This window comes from Chelonoidis abingdonii, chromosome 14, assembly GCF_003597395.2.
Source record: "Chelonoidis abingdonii isolate Lonesome George chromosome 14, CheloAbing_2.0, whole genome shotgun sequence".
In the NCBI taxonomy this organism is placed as follows: domain Eukaryota; kingdom Metazoa; phylum Chordata; order Testudines; family Testudinidae; genus Chelonoidis; species Chelonoidis abingdonii.
Window position 1 is genome coordinate 4,416,746 of NC_133782.1, and position 18,649 is coordinate 4,435,394.

The following is an 18,649-nucleotide window of genomic DNA, read 5'->3' on the forward strand; positions in this document are numbered from 1 at the left end:
TAGATAACCCATTCCAGTGCTTCACCATCCTCCTAGTGAAAAGGTTTTTCTTAATATCCAACCTAAACCTCCCCCACTGCAACTTGAGACCATTGCTCCTTGTTCTGTCATCTGCCACCACTAAGAACAGCCTAGCTCCATCCTCGTTGGAAATCCCCTTCAGGTAGTTGAAGGCTGCTATCAAATCTCCCCTCATTCTTCTCTTCTGCAGACTAAATAACCCCAGTTCCCTCAGCCTCTCCTCATAAGTCATGTGCCCCAGCCCCCTAATCTTTTTTGTTGCCCTTCGCTGGACTCTCTCCAATTTGTCCACATCTGTTCTGTAGTGGGGGGACCAAAACTGGACGCAGTACTCCAGATGTGGCCTCACCAGTGCCGAATAGAGGGGAATAATCACTTCCCTTGATCTGCTGGCAATGCTTCTACCAACACAGCCCAATATGCCGTTGGCCTTCTTGGCAACAAGGGCACACTGCTGACTCATCTCCAGCTGCCATCACCGAACAACCAGATACTTTCGCAAACTGCTGCTAGCAGTCGCCCCAGCCTGTACAGTGCATGATCTTCTTCTAATGCAGGAACTCTGCACTGCCTTTTGAACTCATCAGATGTTTTTGGCCCAACCTCCAACTGGCAGGTCACTCGACGCCTAGCCCTACCTTTCAGCATATCTACCTCTCCCCCCAGCTTAGTGTCATCTGCAAACTTGCTGAGGGTGCAATTCATCCCATCATCCAGATCACTGATAAAGATGTTGAACAAAACCGGCCCCAGGACCAACCCCTGGGGCACTCCGCTTGATACCAACTGCCAACTAGACATTGAGCCGTTGATCACTGCCCGTTGAGCCCGATGATCTAGCCAGTTTTCTGTCCACCTTATAGTTCATTCATCCAATACATACTTCTTTAACTTGCTGGCAAGAATACTGTGGGAGACCGTATCAAAAGCACTCTTTGTAAATGTCAAATGGCATGCCAGCATGGTTTGCAAAGTTGTTCTCTAGATGCTTTACTAAATCAGGGGGTCTGTGCTGACAGCAAAGTGAACTTCCCAGACCAGGGTAGTGTGAGCTCCCATTAAGCTAGACAGTAACACTGTGAACTTTCCCTGCCTGCTCCACGAACACAGTTCACACACTGAGTGTAGTACAAACTCTCCTCTTCCAGGGTTTGGCTTATTAACACAGAAATCAACAATCAAACAACATCATCATAGTTAGCTGAGATCTTCTTTCCAGGCCTGGCCGCTCCTAGGATTCCTCTTTCAGGTCTGTTCACCTCACACATTAGCCCCTCTCTTCCCAGAAAGCCATATCCACCTCCCTTATATCCTGCACCCACCTCAGTAAACCAGCAGGCTCCACTTAACCCTTTCCCAGCGGGATCAGTGCTTATTAACGATGGGGTGTTTCAGGCAAACACAGCTGGCATGCCGCAAACTCTCGTCTACACAGGGGTGTTGTGAGGCTTCACTAACTAATGCTAATATGGAGCTTTGAAGATTCTACAAGCTGAGAATTATTACTACTAGGAACGCATGGGAAAGTGTGTGATGTCCCAAGGAAGCTCTCAGGAGCACCAGTGATAATGGCAAAAGAGGAGGCTATTTAGTGCCACCCCGTCAGTGTGTAGAGAGTTAGAAGTTCCAAATCCCCTCCCCACCCTAAAATGTAATACACATCTCAAAACTCCTTTCTACACCTAACCTAGTTGTTCTTATTACTCCCATTGGTGAGTCTGTTCCATATACTGTATTAACTACTCTCAGCATAAAGAATTTCCACATGAATACCTTCAGTGTCCAACCCTTCCTGAGCTTTAATTCATGCCCTCAATTGTTGCATTTGACACCAGTTCAAATAGCCTCGTATGTCCCTTCCCTCTATTCCCTCCAGACTTCTGTACAGTTCAGTGAGATCTCACTTAATCTTCTCTTTTCTAAAGAACAGAGACCTAGTTTCTCGAAGCTCACTGTTTAACTAACTTCCCTGAGTGCCTGCCCCAGTCTGGCTGCCTTTCACTCTCTCTTCTTCATCTCAGTCATGTGATCCTTTTTGAGACTGAGGTGAGCAGAGCTGTGCGCAGCGTTCCAGATGTGGCCTCAACAGCCCCATATGACAGGAAGGTCACAAGTAGCCAATGCAAACGGTATGAGCAAAAGAAAAGATTTCCTCTTCAGATAAGAGGCTAGAGGGGGCATGTCCTAATCTCCAGAGCGCGGAGGTTTTATATGTGGCATTCCTATTTGTGCGGAAAGGTTTTACCATGATAGTTGCTGCTCTGGACTAAGGAGGAAATGATGTACCCCTCAAATGGACACTTCATGGTAGTGTGCAGGAAGTCAGAGCCTGTGCTTAACTCTGCCACTTCAGAGCCCCCGTCCTGGAAAGGTAGTAATGCTTGGGTCGGGCCCTTTCTGGATTGGGGATCACTTTTGAAGAGCCTCTTGCGCAGACACCTTCCATCCAGACCACAGGCCCATGCCTCCCCTACGGGATAGCACTTGGCTCTGTGACAAAGCCACAGTAAGACCATATAAAGAGACCAGAGAAAAATATTCATTCCAGTGAGGCAGGCGCAGCTGTTGAGTTGCACCCCTATGTTCTGCATTTGGGCTGTTGATTTCCTCTCCCTGCATGGAGGACTTCATGTTTTATAGTCCCCAATATCCCGCTGCTGCCTGCAGGCCCCAGTACTCCAAGATCCCCCTCACTTGACTTTGGGAGCGTTTGCTGTCATCAGCCAGTCTGAGCACAGTTACATTTATTCCATGAAATACCTAATAAACACTCAACAGAGAGTGCAGAGCAATTCTTGACCTTTTCTTTTTAGTTCAGTTTGTTAAAAAGGCCTGTAGGAGCCCTTGTGGAGCCTTGGCTGCTGCTAGCAAGCATCACTGCTTGGAGGTTGCCAGATGCATCCTCACCACCACAGAAGATACCCAGACACTACTACAGTGAGGAGTGGGGGGTGGGGGGGAGAGAGAGAGAAAACCCAGAATGACTCCAGCTCTTTGCAGCCCATTGCTTGAACAGGGGAGGGATAGCTCAGTGGCTTGAGCATTGGCTAAACTCAGGGTTGTGAGTTCAATCCTTGAGGGATCCATTTAGGCAACTAGGGTAAAAAACTGTCTGGGGATTCGTCCTGCTTTGAGCAGGGGGTTGGACTAGATACCTCCTCAGGTCCCTTCTAACCCTGCTATTCCATGAAGAATGACAGCTCTAGTAAATGCCTTCTCTGACTTGAGCTGCCTTTGCAATCCTTTCCTGCCTATGACCCTTTCTAACATCCACAGCTGAACAGGAATCACCTCTGAGCTCAGAATGGCTTGTGAATGTGTCCAGAGCTTGGCTCTCTACTGCCTTACTCTTTGGGTCATCATTTACCCTAGTGCAAAATGCTACCTTTCGTATTCTGCTGGTGATACATGCTGCTTTGCACTCCCTTTACGGTGACAACACAAGGTGAGGGCTATGGGAGGGATCACGCCTCTGGTATCTTTGCTTTCAGAGCACTTTGGGATCCCTCGAAAAGCATGATACCAACCCAGATTCTGTTCTATTTTATCTGGCAAGGCTTAGGTTGCAGAATAACAGACCCAGTGGTTGGTTGGTTTGTTTTTAATCTGAGGGGAAATCTTCACACCTTCATTTGCTCTTTTCCACATCAGGCCCTCAGCCTGGAAACCCAGCGCTTCAGTGTGGGCAGTTGCCCATCTATCTACAATTGCAGTTTTTACACTTTTCTTCCCCCGTCTTCTTCTCTTCTGCCAAGGGCCCATGAGTCAACTTCCCCTCTTCAGCAGCTGACCAAAGATGGCCCCCTCCTTACTTTTCCAGGCTGTCTCACTGATACCATAATGCGAAACCAATAGTCAATAATAAGTAACAAGGGAAGGGGAGGCTCAGTAGAGCCAGTCTCCGTAGGGATAAGCAGAGCGTGGTACATAGCGACCTGGGGCTCAAGTCCATCCCTGGTGACCTCTGCTAACTTCATTGGAGTTTCACTGAGAAGGAAGCAGGGCTCTGTGTTCAGTCATAGAGGACATCAGGGGCACGAACCATTGTACATCAACAGTCACCTGCTCCAGTCTTTAATAAAAAGGCCCCTTGATCGACTGCAGAGGAGGGCTGATACAGAATGCACTTGGCCTCCTCTTTCTTGGGGGCAGTGGGGGTGTGAAGGGGTATTGGCTGCATCCGTGCAGATGGTGAGTTGTTTGTGCTTACCAGATAATTTGATGACTTTATCTGATCACAGGCTTTCCTGAGGAAGGAAGGGAGAGTCTGAGTCACTTGAAAATGAAGGCCCTTCTTCTCTGGGTATGGCTAGCTGGACCACAGAGTCCCGTTAGAAGAAAGCAGATAATCTGGTGTCTTAGGCTGAAGAGGGTCCACTGTGGTTCCTCTTTTTAATTTCCAGCCAAAACTGACAATGGGCTCCTGGATGTATTGATAGGCTGCTTAGCTGTTTTAGTCATTATTAGATACAGTGAGTAGCTGTCCAAGTGTGTGAGATGTGTGGTCTGAGAAGAGAACTGGGAATCATGAGTTCAGATCCCAGCACTGACAAAAACTCAGTGACTAGCTCTCTGTGCCTCAATTTCCCCATCTGTAAAATGGGTTAATGAAATGTACTCGCCTATCTCATGGGGGAAGGGACTTAATTAGACTGGAATTTTCAAAACAGCCTAAGGGATTTAGACACGCAAATCTCTAACTCTCTTAGACTGCTTTAAAAATCCCAGGCTTGATGTCTGTAAAGTGCTTTGAAGATGACAAACGTTATTAAGCATTGTTCTTGCTTTAATTTGGAGCAGCTAAGGGGCGGAAGGGGACAATTCTCCCTTCTCTTCCCTCCCAAATTCTAGTATGTGAATTCTGGCCGGCATAGAACATCTGATAATTTAACCCTGTTGAACCACAAATAAAACCCTCCCCATTCTCCGGCCAACCCATTTGTATTCCGAACTGCTGCGAAGGCCCAGTCCTCGCCAAACTGGGCTGAAATAAGACTCAGCACTTACACAGCACCAACATTCTCCCAGAGCACTTTACAGAGAGAAGCTGCAGCAGCAGAGCAGGGATGAAAACTCAGTAGATCCCGTCTTCCAGCCCTGGACTCTGTCCACTAGACCGCACTGCTCTCTGAATAATTAAAGTGAACATTTTAAATGATGCCAGGTTTAGAATCTTTCAGGCCCATTCTACTACCTAGGATTCAGGGACTCCCCTTTGATTATCAAGACTGCTGTGCAGTAGTAGGGATATTTCCCTTTAATCCAAGGATCTCACAGCCAAAGCTTTACAAGCCCTTGTTCATTAAACCTCTCAGCCCCGTGGTTTTACACTCATTCAGTGTTTTTCACGGCAACCATGCAATGGTGTTTGTCATCACTAATGCTGCTGCTCCTGACTGTGGGTCGCTGACTCCAGGCCCATCTCTTTCTGTAACTCCCCCAAGGCATTCTAGCTTGAATGGAGTCCGAGCGACATAACATTCCCCTCCTTCCTTCCGCCCCAGTGAGGGCAAAAAGGAAATGCCGAGAAACAGATGCCATGGAAGAAAGAACGAGAGACAGCACTGACCGTTTTCATCAGGAGAGTGAAAAAGGGAGTTGCTGACATGATGCCCGGGGTGCAAATGCATCATCACAAGAAAATTGAAAACAAGAGATAAAAATCTAGCAGCAGTGGATAAATTCAACAAAGAGACAGGTTCATGCCCTCCTAGAAGAAAACCCAGATAATTAAACTCCATTACTCTGCTAAAGCAGCAGAGAATCCTGGGGCACCTTATAGACTAACAGACGTTTTGGAGCATGAGCTTTCGTGGGTGAATACCCACTTCGTCAGACGCAAACCTGCATCTGACGAAGTGGGTATTCACCCACGAAAGCTCACGCTCCAAAACGTCTGTTAGTCTATAAGGTGCCACAGGATTCTCTGCTGCTTTTACAGATCCAGACTAACACGGCTACCCCTCTGATACTTGATACTCTGCTAAAGTCTTTGGTGACTGGCTTGAGAAACCAAGTACTTTGAACTAATTTTCTTTTTCTTTAGAGAACATCAGCAATGCTGACCATGAAATGGTGGAGGGGCAAGAGGCTGCTACCACTGAGTACTGCTGAAACGGCTTGGGGTGCAGAGTGTGTGCATGCGCCAACCTTTGATGTCTGCAGGACGGGTACCACAGCTTGGCTAGGCCAGAAGGGAAATGAGTTGGAAGGTTTCAGAAGGATCCCTAAATAGCTTAGGTTGACTCCCTTAAAACTGTAAATCTCTGCTCAGGGCAGGCTAGCAGGGAGGGCTGCCGGTCTGGATTGAAGCACATTGGTGGAGTAGTGTTGGGCCCAGGAAGTGCAGCCAGTCAGGACTGTGTTGCATTATCAAAACTTATGGCAGGAGACTGGTCCACTCAGATTGCAGACTTTACTCAATGCTGTTAGTCCATTGATGTAACCAGTGCCACTGTTCTAGAAGACAAGAGATAGAAGAGCTAGACCAGCCTTATGTCTATTTTTTAATAACAGTATGTGATTTTCCGTAAAGTTCCCCCAAAGTGTTAACACACTGCACCTGGGATTCAGATGAGCTGGAGGCTTTAAAACTTTTACTAAACTCAGCTAGGATTACTAGAGAGAGAGGAAGAGGGCAGCAAGCTGCTGAATCCACATATAGAAAGGCCTCTGGGATCTCAAATTAATAGGCTAGAGAGGGGGCTGTTCCCAGTGTGTTTTATTTATGGGAATCAGGACAATTAAGTTCTATGAATACACAGAAATAGTGATCAGTATCACCCACAGTTTGCACTGCCCAGGACCACAGCCTTGGTAGATGTATAAGTGTGAAGTCTTGGAAGGTCAAACGCTAACTTTAAAACAAAGTGTGTGTGTGTGAGAGAGGGAGAGAGAGAGAGAAGTTTCACCTACTTGACTTTTTATCTCCTTTTTTGGACTAAAGTAAAATTAACATGTGTAGAGCAGGAAGTTAAGCTCCAGTCACTCAGAGCCTGACTTCTTAGCCCTCAAATTGTCCCACTCAAGTCACTGGGGCCAAATGTGGAGTAAGATGCTACAATCTCTGGGCACAGCAATCTGGCCCATATTATATCATTCCTTTACATCTGGATTTAACTCACCCTGGGTGAATTTCACCCAGTGCAGAGGTGCACTAGGCCTAAGCAGTACTTGTGCCCTATTCTGTGGGCTTAGGTGGGACTTAAGAGGTCCCAAACCTTGTTCTGGCACCTCTGCACAGAGGTGGATTTCACCCAAAGCGATGCTGGGGCTCCTAAACACAGACTGTCTCTGGACACTCCCAAAAATCTGCCTGTGTTCATATGGACACACAGTGTGAGACTGGATGGTCCTGCCACATTGGTAGTGAATGCAGTACAGTGAGTGCGTGAGCCCTCTTTAACCTACAGAGCCCCAGGAAGTGGAAGCTTTGTTGAATGGGTGGGATCTAGGGCATGGGCCTGCACTGGAGAAGAGCAAATGCACCTCCCTTTTACTGTTCTCCTCAAGGCTAATCAAGTGCAGGTAAAAGGTACTGGGAGCTGCATTGATCAGGGCAAGGGAAGATGAGAGAACTCCCCACAATCCACCTATGAGAGTGAGAGGATAGTCCAGTCTCTCTCTGAGATGCCAACACAGCCACCAGTCAAGCTCACTGATACACACAAGTGTAATGCCAGTAGAGAGAGAGGTAACACAGATACTGATCCACTAGGCAGTGGATCATTAATTTCATACAGGCCACCAACACAGCCATCAGATGTCAGTTACCAGCTTGACCCAGATGGGAACCAATGACCTAAAGGAGGAAGCTGCCCTATCCCATAACCAGCTTCCCCAGCATCTATTGATTTTCCTGGAGGAGGAAGAACCTCTTTGGTGGAACCACCTGCACTACATGTCTGGAAACTTATATCCATCTTGCTTTGCAGGAGAAATATGTCTGGTGAGCAGCCAGGAGATGGAATATGGTGACAATCTGCCCATATGTAACCCAGCAAAGCTGTTGTGGATCAGAACTAAGAGTTCATGAGCACAGCTACGTGAGGGAAGCTTACACAGTGTTTGACTTCTCTGAACCTGGCCTCAGCCAATGCTACCAATCTCCTTACAGAAGGTCACAAATTATAGTAGCAAGAAGTGTTGCAAGGACCAGCAGAGGATAGCAGGAGGGCTACCACCTTTTAGTGGAAAACTAGGCATGACAGAAACTTTCCCCATGGCAAGCAGCCAGGGGCGGCTCTAGACATTTCGCCGCCCCAAGCATGGTGGCATGCTGCAGGGGGTGCTCTGCCGGTCGCCGGTCCAGTGGCTCCGGTGGACATCCTGCAGGTGTGCCTGCGGAGGGTCCATTGGTCCTGCAGCTCCACTGAAGCCATGGGACCAGTGGACCCTCCGCAGGCACGCCTGAAGGAGGTCCACCAGAGCCGTGGGACCAGCGGACCCCCTGCAGGCAAGCCGCCGAAGGCGGTCTGCCTGCCGCCCTCCCGGCGACAGGCAGAGTGGCCCCCCTTGGCATGTCGCCCCAAGCACACGCTTGGCGTGCTGGGGTCTGGAGCAGCCCCTGCAAGCAGCAGACCTAGGATATTGCAATGGAGGGAGGAGTTATGGTTGGGGCGTGGCTTAGTATGTAAATTGGCATGCAAAATGTACTAGCAGCTAATGTCAAAAACAGGGAGCTAATTATTGTCAAGAAGATGCTTGAAATAAACTAACACGTTAAAACAATGAAATCTTTCTCTTCCCTTTTTGCAACTGAAAATTATTCAAAATCTTTCCTGACCCTAAATTTCTGTACGTATCTTTTTAAAACAAGAAATGTCCTTTTCCTTTATTTCTTTGGAGTGCTGGCTGTATCCCAGGGGGCTGAGTTCAGAGCTTTCAGCAAGGAGCATCTTTGAGTGATAAGACTAAGTTTTTCAGGGCAGGGACTGTGAATTACTAGTAACTAGGGCACTGGCCTGGACCTCAGGAGAGGTGGGGTCTTGTCTCAGGTCAGCCATTAGCCTGCTGGGTGACTGTGGGCAAATCATGTCACCTGTCAGTGCCTCAGTTTCCCCATCCATTAAAAAAATAGAAGTAATGTGTCTGGGTCTGAACCCTTTTGTAAAGCACTTTGAATGCTACTGATGGAAAGCGCTCTCTCTGTAAGAACGAGGTGATATTATTATTATGTCTGTCTAGTGTTCAGTTCAGCGGCAGCCCAGCCTGGCTGTCCTTTAGGTGCTACCCGCTATTAATAATGGATAATAATAATTAATAATAATATCACCTTTCTTTGTCTTTCCCTCATGAGATCCTGTTTGGGGTTTGGTTTTGCTTTGTATTTCTGGCAGGCTTTTCAAAAATAAATAGTAATACCTGAATTAGGAGCACAAGTCCCACAGAAAGTCAGGGTCTTAGCAGCTCTTTGAAAAGCCAGCCCTCACTGCCAGTGGGTTAGACGCTCTGTGATACAGTCAGAAATATGTCATTGATCTTTAACAAACTCCTCCAGTACCTGATAACAGAAAAGATTGTCTTGCCACCGGCAGTCTTTAAACTTGTCCACAAATGTCCCGGGTTACACACAGACAGCTATGCTGGGGCAGCATGAAGCTATTCAACAGTTCTCCCTTGGCTTTCTTCCTCTGCATAAATGGAGATTGGGCTACAGGACAAAAATCCCCAACAAAAGACCCCAGACCTGTCCTGTAGTTCTGAGGCCAGACTGCAAATCTAGGGCCTGGGTTTCCTCTTACTCACACTGGTGCAGTAATCCCAGTGAAGTCAATGTCATTACACCTGTGTAAGTGAGAGGAGAATCAAGCACTATACTCTGCAGATCAGTTATGAATGCACCATAAGTCTGATTCTGCTCCCTTTGAAATCAGTGACAAAACTCTCATTGACTTCAACTGGAGCAGCATCTGGGTCAATGTAGAGAAAGACTTGCACATCTCCAGGCCATAATATCCCGGTGATGTTAGCCCTATGCAGGCAAACTGATCAAAAGGTGTTTTCTCTCAAGAATTAGAATGTAGCTGCTATTGACCAGAGGCCTTGAAATTGGAACAAAAAGCGGGTCAATTTTTTCAACATGCATTTTCATGAGTTTCCTAAAGCAGAGTTGTTGCTTTGCTAACTTCTCACCAAATTCACCAGCTGGGAATGATGTGGCTCTCTCCAACTCTCCTACAATCTGTCCAGGTTGCAAGGTTTTTTCATTTTTGTCCCTTTAGGTTTCTTTCTTTCTTAACAACAGATAAAGCTGCCAGCTGCAGCAATGATCTCTCAGCCCAGAGAACAGGAAAGGCAGTCTCTAAAAAGGCATGCAGGAAGTGGAAGGAGCAAAAGGTGCCACAGCTGCCTGTGGAAAACAGAGACTGTGGGTCAAATTCTGATCACAGATCAGTGTAAATCTGGAACCACCCCATCAACTTCAGTGGAGAGACCCTAGATGTACACGAGCGTATGAAGATAGCACTTGGCCCTGTCTCTTTACTTAGAATAGACACAGATCTCATTCAGGGAACATGTTGTTTCATTTCACCTGAACAACAAGACATGCTGGGCAGTGACTTTGGGCTGATTAAAGCACAACTCAGGTGGCGTTAGTGTCATGCTGCAGATGCCAGAACCAGGAGCAGACACGTCAGTCAAGAGGCAGAATCAGCTAAACAAATTTCCCATTAAAAAACAAACGATCGCACTGTTTCCCTTCTTTGCAATTTAAGTTCCCCCACTATGGCAGGAGGAGTTTAGAGACCCAGCTTACAGACAAGGAGGGACCACAGTCCAAGGACCTATTCCTGAAAACTCCTACTCACATGAGTGGTCCCATTGGGCCTGATTCTGGTCTCAGTTACACCAGGGTAAATCCAGAGTGATTCCACCAAAGTCAGGGGAATGAATGCCTCCTTATTCATACTGATGCATGTGAGATCAGAACATGGCCCAGTGGGATAGCTCACGTGAATAAGAGTTGCCAGGATCATACCCCAGGTTAGAAATAGACCAATTATATCCAGTGTCTCTTCAATATAGGAACAGCTGCACAAAATGACAGTGTGTAAAACTACATCACATGCACCACACTTTCTCTGCTAAAGGAACATGGGTTCAGACTGATGCAGTGAAATATACCTTCACAGCTACACAATGCTGAATTTAACACCAAGTAGAGAGCAAAAATGCAGCACCTGTACCTGTGATCATTTCTGTGCATTTCCCCAAGCAAGCTTTTTGGCAACACTTTCCCCACTGAATCATAATAATAATCGTACTTTGTACTTCTAGAACATCTTGCATCTGAGGATGGCAAACAGCAATTAATTAAGCCTCCCAGCACCCCAGGTGGCAGATACAGTATGTATTGCTGTAGAAAGTGAGGATTAATGTACTCATTTTACAATTAATTAATTAAGTGGCTAGCCCAAGGTTGCACAGTGAGTCAGTGACCGAGCTGAGAATAGACCCAGCAGTTCCCGCCACCCCTTGCTCTCACTACTAGACATCCCTTCCCTCCCTAGCCAATAATTAGTTCAGTCACATTCTGTTTCAACTGTTAGCCTTGTCTCCCACCACAGTGACTTCTTACAACCCCCACATTTGCTCCTGCTGTTAAGCTGAGCTCAGCAGAGTAGAGTCTCCGACTGTATTTTACCCCTTTGAAAGTTTTGTTTGCACAAAAGCAGGTACAGTATTCTCTAGGGCTTCCCCAAATCACTAACCTGCAATTGTTAGCTGTGTATTTGTAAAGTGCTCTTTGCAGAGCCAGTTAAAACACATAATGTATTTCATTATTGCTATTATTTATTTACAGTTCTGATTATTCTCCCCTATCAGCTACTCCAGAGTACCGCCTACCGGGAGGCCCATGCTCTCTCCATATGTTGCTCAGGAGCCAACAAACTGGGATACCTTGGCAGGTGGACAGCGCAAACAGTAATCTGATCAACCAGGGCTGAGAACTTTCATCAGCCACTTGCTTCTCAATAAATCACCAATCCAGCGAACACCAAGGGCTTCCTAGAGAGGAAGGATGGTCCAGTGCTTAGGGTGCTAGCGTGGCACAAGGGAGATGTACTACGTTCAAATCCCTGGTCTGTTACTGGCTTCCTGTTTGACTTTGGACAAGTCACATCTCTCTGCCTCAGTTCCCGCTCAGTAAAATGGGGAAAATAGCCCAGACTCACCTCACAGGGGTGCTGGGAGGATACATACATTTAAGATCATGGGGTGCTTAGATACTATGGTAAAGGGTGTGGTGTGAGTACCTAAGACAGCTAAACAAATCAGATAAAAGGGCCAGTCATTCCTGTCCATGAGAGGGGGGACATTTCCATAAGGATCCCCTCCAGAGTGATGTCTGGGTTGGGAAACGGAGGTGTGTTTGGCAAGTGTTTTAGCTCACACCTAGTAATGAACATATTTTAAAGCAGAGGTTCTCAAACTGGGGGTCGAGACCCCTCGGGGGGCAGGAGGTTAATACATGGGGGGGGTCACAAGCTGTCAGCCTACGCCCCAAACCCCACTTTGTGTCCAGCATTTATAATGGTGTTAAATATATTTATATTATAAATATTTAATTTATAAAGGGGGGGTCGCACTCAGAGGCTTGCTATGTGAACGGAGTCACCAGTACAAAAGTTTGAGAACCACCGTTAAAGCATTGCTGAGCACCTAGTGAGGACAAAGGCAGCGGTGCTTCAAAGGAACGAGCGTGCGTTTTTAACAGGCGTGCACTAACATGTTAAAGTCCTGGCGTAGACAAGGCGGTTGTAGTTTTAGAATGTGTTAGATGGTGTGATGAAGTGGGAATTTTTTTGTTATATTTTTATGAGTCCTGTTTGTGCCTCGGTTTCCCCAATATTCTGCATTGTTACGGGAGGGGGGGACAGGACTATTTGTTCTTTGGGCAGAGTAGGAGAGAGACGTGTGGGTGCCGCCTTGATGTCTGGATCTTATCCCCATATCAGCAGAGCATCTGGGAAGACAATGGCAAATCCAGTTGCCCAGACATTGATACCTAGCAACCAATGACCCAGAGAGAGATACTGACTTCCCTGCCTCTCAGCAAGGGAGTTAAGCAGCATTTCCCCAGCTCCAGAACAAAGGACTGGAGAGGTGTGAGGTGGGAGATAAACAAGTGTTGGCTGCTGGAGGCAGTGGCGGATCTCACCTGGAATCTGAGGAAGGAGGTCAAATGGAGAGACAGACAAAGGGTTCCCCAGAGGTTGGTTGGGCTCTGGGCTGACCAGAATGGACTGTGCTTTAACCTTCAGTTCTCTGTGCTGCCTTCAGGACTTCCTATGCCCAGTTAATGAATAAACCCGATTGGTCTCACTGCAAATGCGTGGCGACGGCAAGGTGCATTAGAATGGACAAGTCACCATCAGTGGTCTGTCTCAGACCCCGTCTACACTGCGCCTTAAATTTGAATTTAACAGCGTTAATTCGAATTAATGGTGCACCCGTCCACACTACACCGCCCTGTAATTCGAATTAAAGGGCTATTTAAATCGATTTTAGTACTCCTTCAAAACCACAGGAGTAACCCTAAAATCGATGTTACTAATTCGGAATTAGTGTAGTGTGGACGGAAATTGAAAGTTACTGCGCTCACAGGAGGTACCCAGGAGAGCAACACTGACCGCCCGGACGCAGTCAAACCCCGATGCACTGGCCAGGTAAACAAGGAAAAGCCCCGCGGAGTTTTGAATCAGTTTTCCTGTTTGGCCAGCGTGGGCCTGAGCACACAGGAACCACGTACAGCTCCACAGCACATTAAAATGCAGTCTCCTGAGAATAGAAAAGAGTCCAGCATGGACACAGAAGAGCTAGTGGACCCATTGCTATCTGGGGTGAGATTCAGTGCTTACAGAACTCGTTCGTCAAACAAAATGAGAAAACATTGAAAGAATTTCAAAGTCATGATTGAAAAAAGGAACAGGAGGGACTTGTTTTGAATGTAGGATAAAAGTCAAATATAGGCAGCATACCATAAACCAGAGAGGCAAACGGAGGTTCTGAGCAGGTCCGAAAACTGCAGGTTCTATCAGAGCGACATAGCAATTTTTGGAGGCTTGGCAAACAAGTACATCACCCGTGCCGTGGATTCAGAGTCAGTGTGCAATATCAACTGTGCCTGAGGATTCTCAGAGGGGGCAGATGACGGAAATTGACAGGAGGAAGAGATTGCAGATAGCACACAGCTCTCAATTTACCAACAGAGCCAGGAGCTGTTTTTAAGAGCCCTGAATTACCCCCCACCAACCAACCACTATCCAGACAATATGAAGCCATGGAGGAACTCTGGTAAGTGAATGTTTCCTATCAATCATGGTTACAAACAACGTTTTAATTATAAATTTGGAAGCATGCGTTGTCATCCCTTTCTTAAGCCGTACAGTTACAGGAAAGTTCGTTAACATGTCTGGGATGGAGTGAAAATCCCCAAGAAATTCCAATGATGATATTGGAGGAAACAAAGAGCCTTTTCAAATAGATTTCGGGCAAGGCAGCCTTATCCGGCCCCATTGACAAAACTTTCCCCTCCAAGCATGCCATGACTAATTTGGAATCATTGCTTAACAGAGCATAAGGAAAGCTGTGCTGGTTCTCTGTCTGTTGGCGCAGGACTCTTCCAGCTAACGCCACGCCTGAGTGAGGGGTGGAGGAGATCTTTAAGGGAGAGGAGTGAGGAGCTGGAAGAATCTTTATCTGGAATATCAAACATAAAGACTTACAATTGGCTGCAATGGAAGCTGAATTATGTATTATCATGGATCCCGGTTGTTTGAACGCTGCGTCCGCAGTGTGCTCTGACCCCAGGGACAGAGGCTTCTCAGTATAAAAAGTATTGTCAAAATTCGACCTTGTAGTGAAATCACATGTGATTAAGTGTTGCATAGTTTGGTTCACTGTGATAATCATTGTCTGTACAAAGGTTCTTTTTACCATACTTCTCATGTACTCTCCTTACCTCCCCCATTAACAAGCTGTGCATGTTTCTGTATCCCTGTCCACATCTGGAAGGCTAGTCCAAAGGCGGAGGAGAATCGAAATTCGTAGATGAAATGTTTTCAGAAATCATGGAATAAGCCCAAGTAGACAAGCTCATCATAATGATTGGAGAAGTGTAAGCAAAATACAAGAAGATGCCAGTGACGTGGAGGACAGAGAGACGCTCGAGATGAGAGTGGGTGGCAGGATAGAAAACAGAGGTGCGGGAGGAAAACCGGCAGGTAGAAGAGAGGGGCGCAAGGCAGACCGCGGAATGACAGAGGTGTTATCGGCAGAAGGATTCTGCGTTGGCGTGAATGAATGCTGGAGCTGCTGTTGTGAACACACTGAGACCTTCAGATCGCATGGCGGATGTTCAGTGACAGAGCGGGGTTCCAGAGTGCAACGTTGCATGCCCATGTTTACCACTCTCGTAGAGCTTTCCCAAGTTCTTATATCTTCCCTCTACGCCAGACGTGTTAGAAGGCGTGGGGAAGGCTTCTTCACCAGAACGACTTCCACCCCCATACAGCCCATACCAAAATAGTGCTGACATTAAGCTGAAATGTGCTTACATGGGCTTTTCCTTACTCTCGATAACCTCCTCCAAAAAAGCACTACATGCAGGGATACCTAATAATTCATGCCTCTTTTATATAATACTTTCTAATCTAAGAATACATCCTAAAGGGGGAGGGTGTTTTCTTAAAGGAATGAATTTTAAAAAAGAACTCAGTGATTTTAAGCAAAACAAATGACTTATTAATACTGGAAAAATGATTTTCAAATATACTAGACTTTATTTCCTTCAGCTAGAATTGTAATCAAAGGGGGCGGGGAGTTGCTTTTAAAAGCCTTCAGCAAGCTGTAAGTAAAGGGGGAGGGTGGGTTTGCTTACAGGGAGTCAGAGAGGCCGGGAGTGTTCACAGGGGAAATCAAGCACTCGCAGTCACACATACCCTGGCCCGCCTGAAACTCTTTTCAAGCTCTCTGATGCGTAACCACCTCCTGGTGTGCTCTTCTAATCGCCCTGGTGTCTGGCTGCTCGTAGTGGAGCGGCCAGGTGATTGGCATCAGCGTCCCACCAGCCAGAAAGGTCTCCCCCTTAACTTCCAAAAGATGGAGCACACAGGCAAGCAGCAATAGCAATGGCGGACATCTTTTGGCTGAGGTCTGAGCGAGTACAGTAATGATCGAAAGCGCCCCTTTTAAACGCCCAAATGCCACACTCTAACCACCACTCCTGCACTGCTCAGCCTTGTACGTTGAACAGCTCCTACCACTGTCCAGGGCTGCCTGTATGGCTTCATGAGCCATGGCATCAAAAAGGGTAGGCGGTCCCCCCAGGATACAACAGCATCTCAACACGCAACTGTTATTTCATGGTCTGGGAATAATTTCCATTGCTGCAGCCCGTTTAAAGAGAGTAGTTGTTCGAAGATCGCGAGCGTCCATGAACCCTTCTGGCCATTCTCCACGTGATGCTTTGGTGAAACGTCCCTGGATCCACCAGTGTTTGAGACCATGGAAAAAGTAACCCCTTGCGGTCACGTACTGGTACCCTTGTGCTTCTGTGGGCAAGATAAGGATATGGGTCCATCTATTGGGCCCCTTCCACAGTTAGGGAATGTTTCAGGCAGCAAAGCCATCCACTATGACCTGCATGTTCCCTAGAGTTCACAAACTTTCGTAGCAGCACGTAAGATTGCTTTGGCTACTGCATCACAGCAGCCTACAGATGTTATTGACCCCACGGTATATTTTCCCCACACAAAATTGATTCCAACGACTGACTGTACTGTCTGGAGTTGCAAGCTCCAGAGGGCTATTGCCACTCGCCTTCTGGCACTGTGAGGGCTGCTCTCATTGTAGTATTTAGGCGTTTCAGGCAGGGGAAAGCAAAGTCACAAAGTTCAAAGAAAGTGCTCTTACGCATGCGAAAGTTTTGCAGCCACTGGGATTCGTCCCACACCTGCAAAACTATGCAGTCCCACCAGTCTGTTGCTTGTTTCCCGTCCCAAAATGCGCAATTCAATGGGTAGAAGCTGCCCCATTACCTGCAGTAGCTACAAATGCTGGGTCCCACGGTTAGGGAAATCAGTCTCCATGCGTCATCATCATCATCGCTCTTGTCGGTGCGGTGCCATAGTGCTGCCCCTCCTCCTCCTCCCACCTCTCTCTCCTGAATTTGCAGTTCATGGCTCACATAGAACAGCAGAACTGAGGCGCGTGGTGTTTACAACTTGCACGATTGCGTCACTGGTCTCAAGCAGGGTCCATGGTCTCCAGCGGGGTCAATGCTTGCTGTGCTATGCGTTGCTCTCTTCATCCCAGGAAAAAAGGGCAGAATGGCTTGGCTGCTGCCTTCACAAGGGAGGGTGAGGCTGTACCCAGCACCACCCGGGACAATGTTTTTGGTCCCAGCAGGCACTGGGCTCTCAACCAGGAAGTGGGAACTATGGGATAGCTGTGGAACAGCTACCCACAGTGCACCGCTCCTGAAATCGACGCTAGACATGGGCCATGGACGCACAAAATCGATTTTAGAATCCTAGTGTGGACGCACTAAATCGATTTTATAAAATCAATTTAAAGTAATTCGATTTAATCAGGTAGTGTAGACAAGGCCTCAGTTGGACTCAGAGCTCCCGGTGTGAAGCAGGCAAGCTGCAGGCTCAGAGGTCCAGTGTAAGGAGCTGGCGAAGCCACATGGCTTACCCTGGAGGAAGAGCAAGACCCCTCGGGGGTCTGGCACACTGAAGGGTTCCTCCTAGAAACCGTTCCAAAGCTGGGGCCACAGCTCTGATTCATTGGTCATGGCAATGTCAACCACCCTCCTGGGGTTTACCTCTACCAGTAACACCCTCCTGGGGTTTACCTCTACCAGCTAACACAGATTAATACTATAACTTGCCCTGTCTATGATTTTAACATCACTTTCTTCTTGTGTAGACATGGCCCTAGCAGCAAAGGTTCAGAGAGTCCACTGCAATCAGCGTTCTGCATGGAATTTAAATACTTAAAATAGGAAAAATAGCAAGAGGGACAGCCTGAAAACGGGGAAAATATAAAATCTGCCCCCCAGCATCTTGGTGTTTTAGTCTCAGCCTGTCCCCAAAGAGAATCCCTCTGGGGCTGGGGCATGTTCAGCTGTGCAAGAGCCATTGCTGCCACCAGCTGCCCTGTGAAAAGAGAGACGTTCTTTGTGTGCCAAGCCTGCAGCTCCACCTTTGTCACGTCTGTCACCGCTCAGAGTCCCAGCGCGCAGAGGGAAGCAGGGAAGGGCCTTTACCTTGGGACAGAGGAGACCTTGACCCACTACAGTACTGGGTAGCAATGGCCCAGCCAGCATGGCAGAGTGCAGCCTTTGGAGCCAGACCCGCGGCTGAGAAGGGCTGTCCCTGAGGCTCTGGGCAGGGTGAGGAAGGCTTTACCAGTTGGGACCAAGAAGGCAAGAGCTTTCCCAGCAATTTCCTAGGGTTCTCAAACAATGCACTGAGGAGGGAAGATCTTGAGGCCTCAGCTGAACTCCGGAGCAGCCGTGGGGCTGGAACTGACCTGAATTCCAAAGTTTTCAGCAGGTTACAGCCCCTTAGCATGCCCAGGCCAGGCCTCTCCTCCCACCCCTGCTCCATCCCCA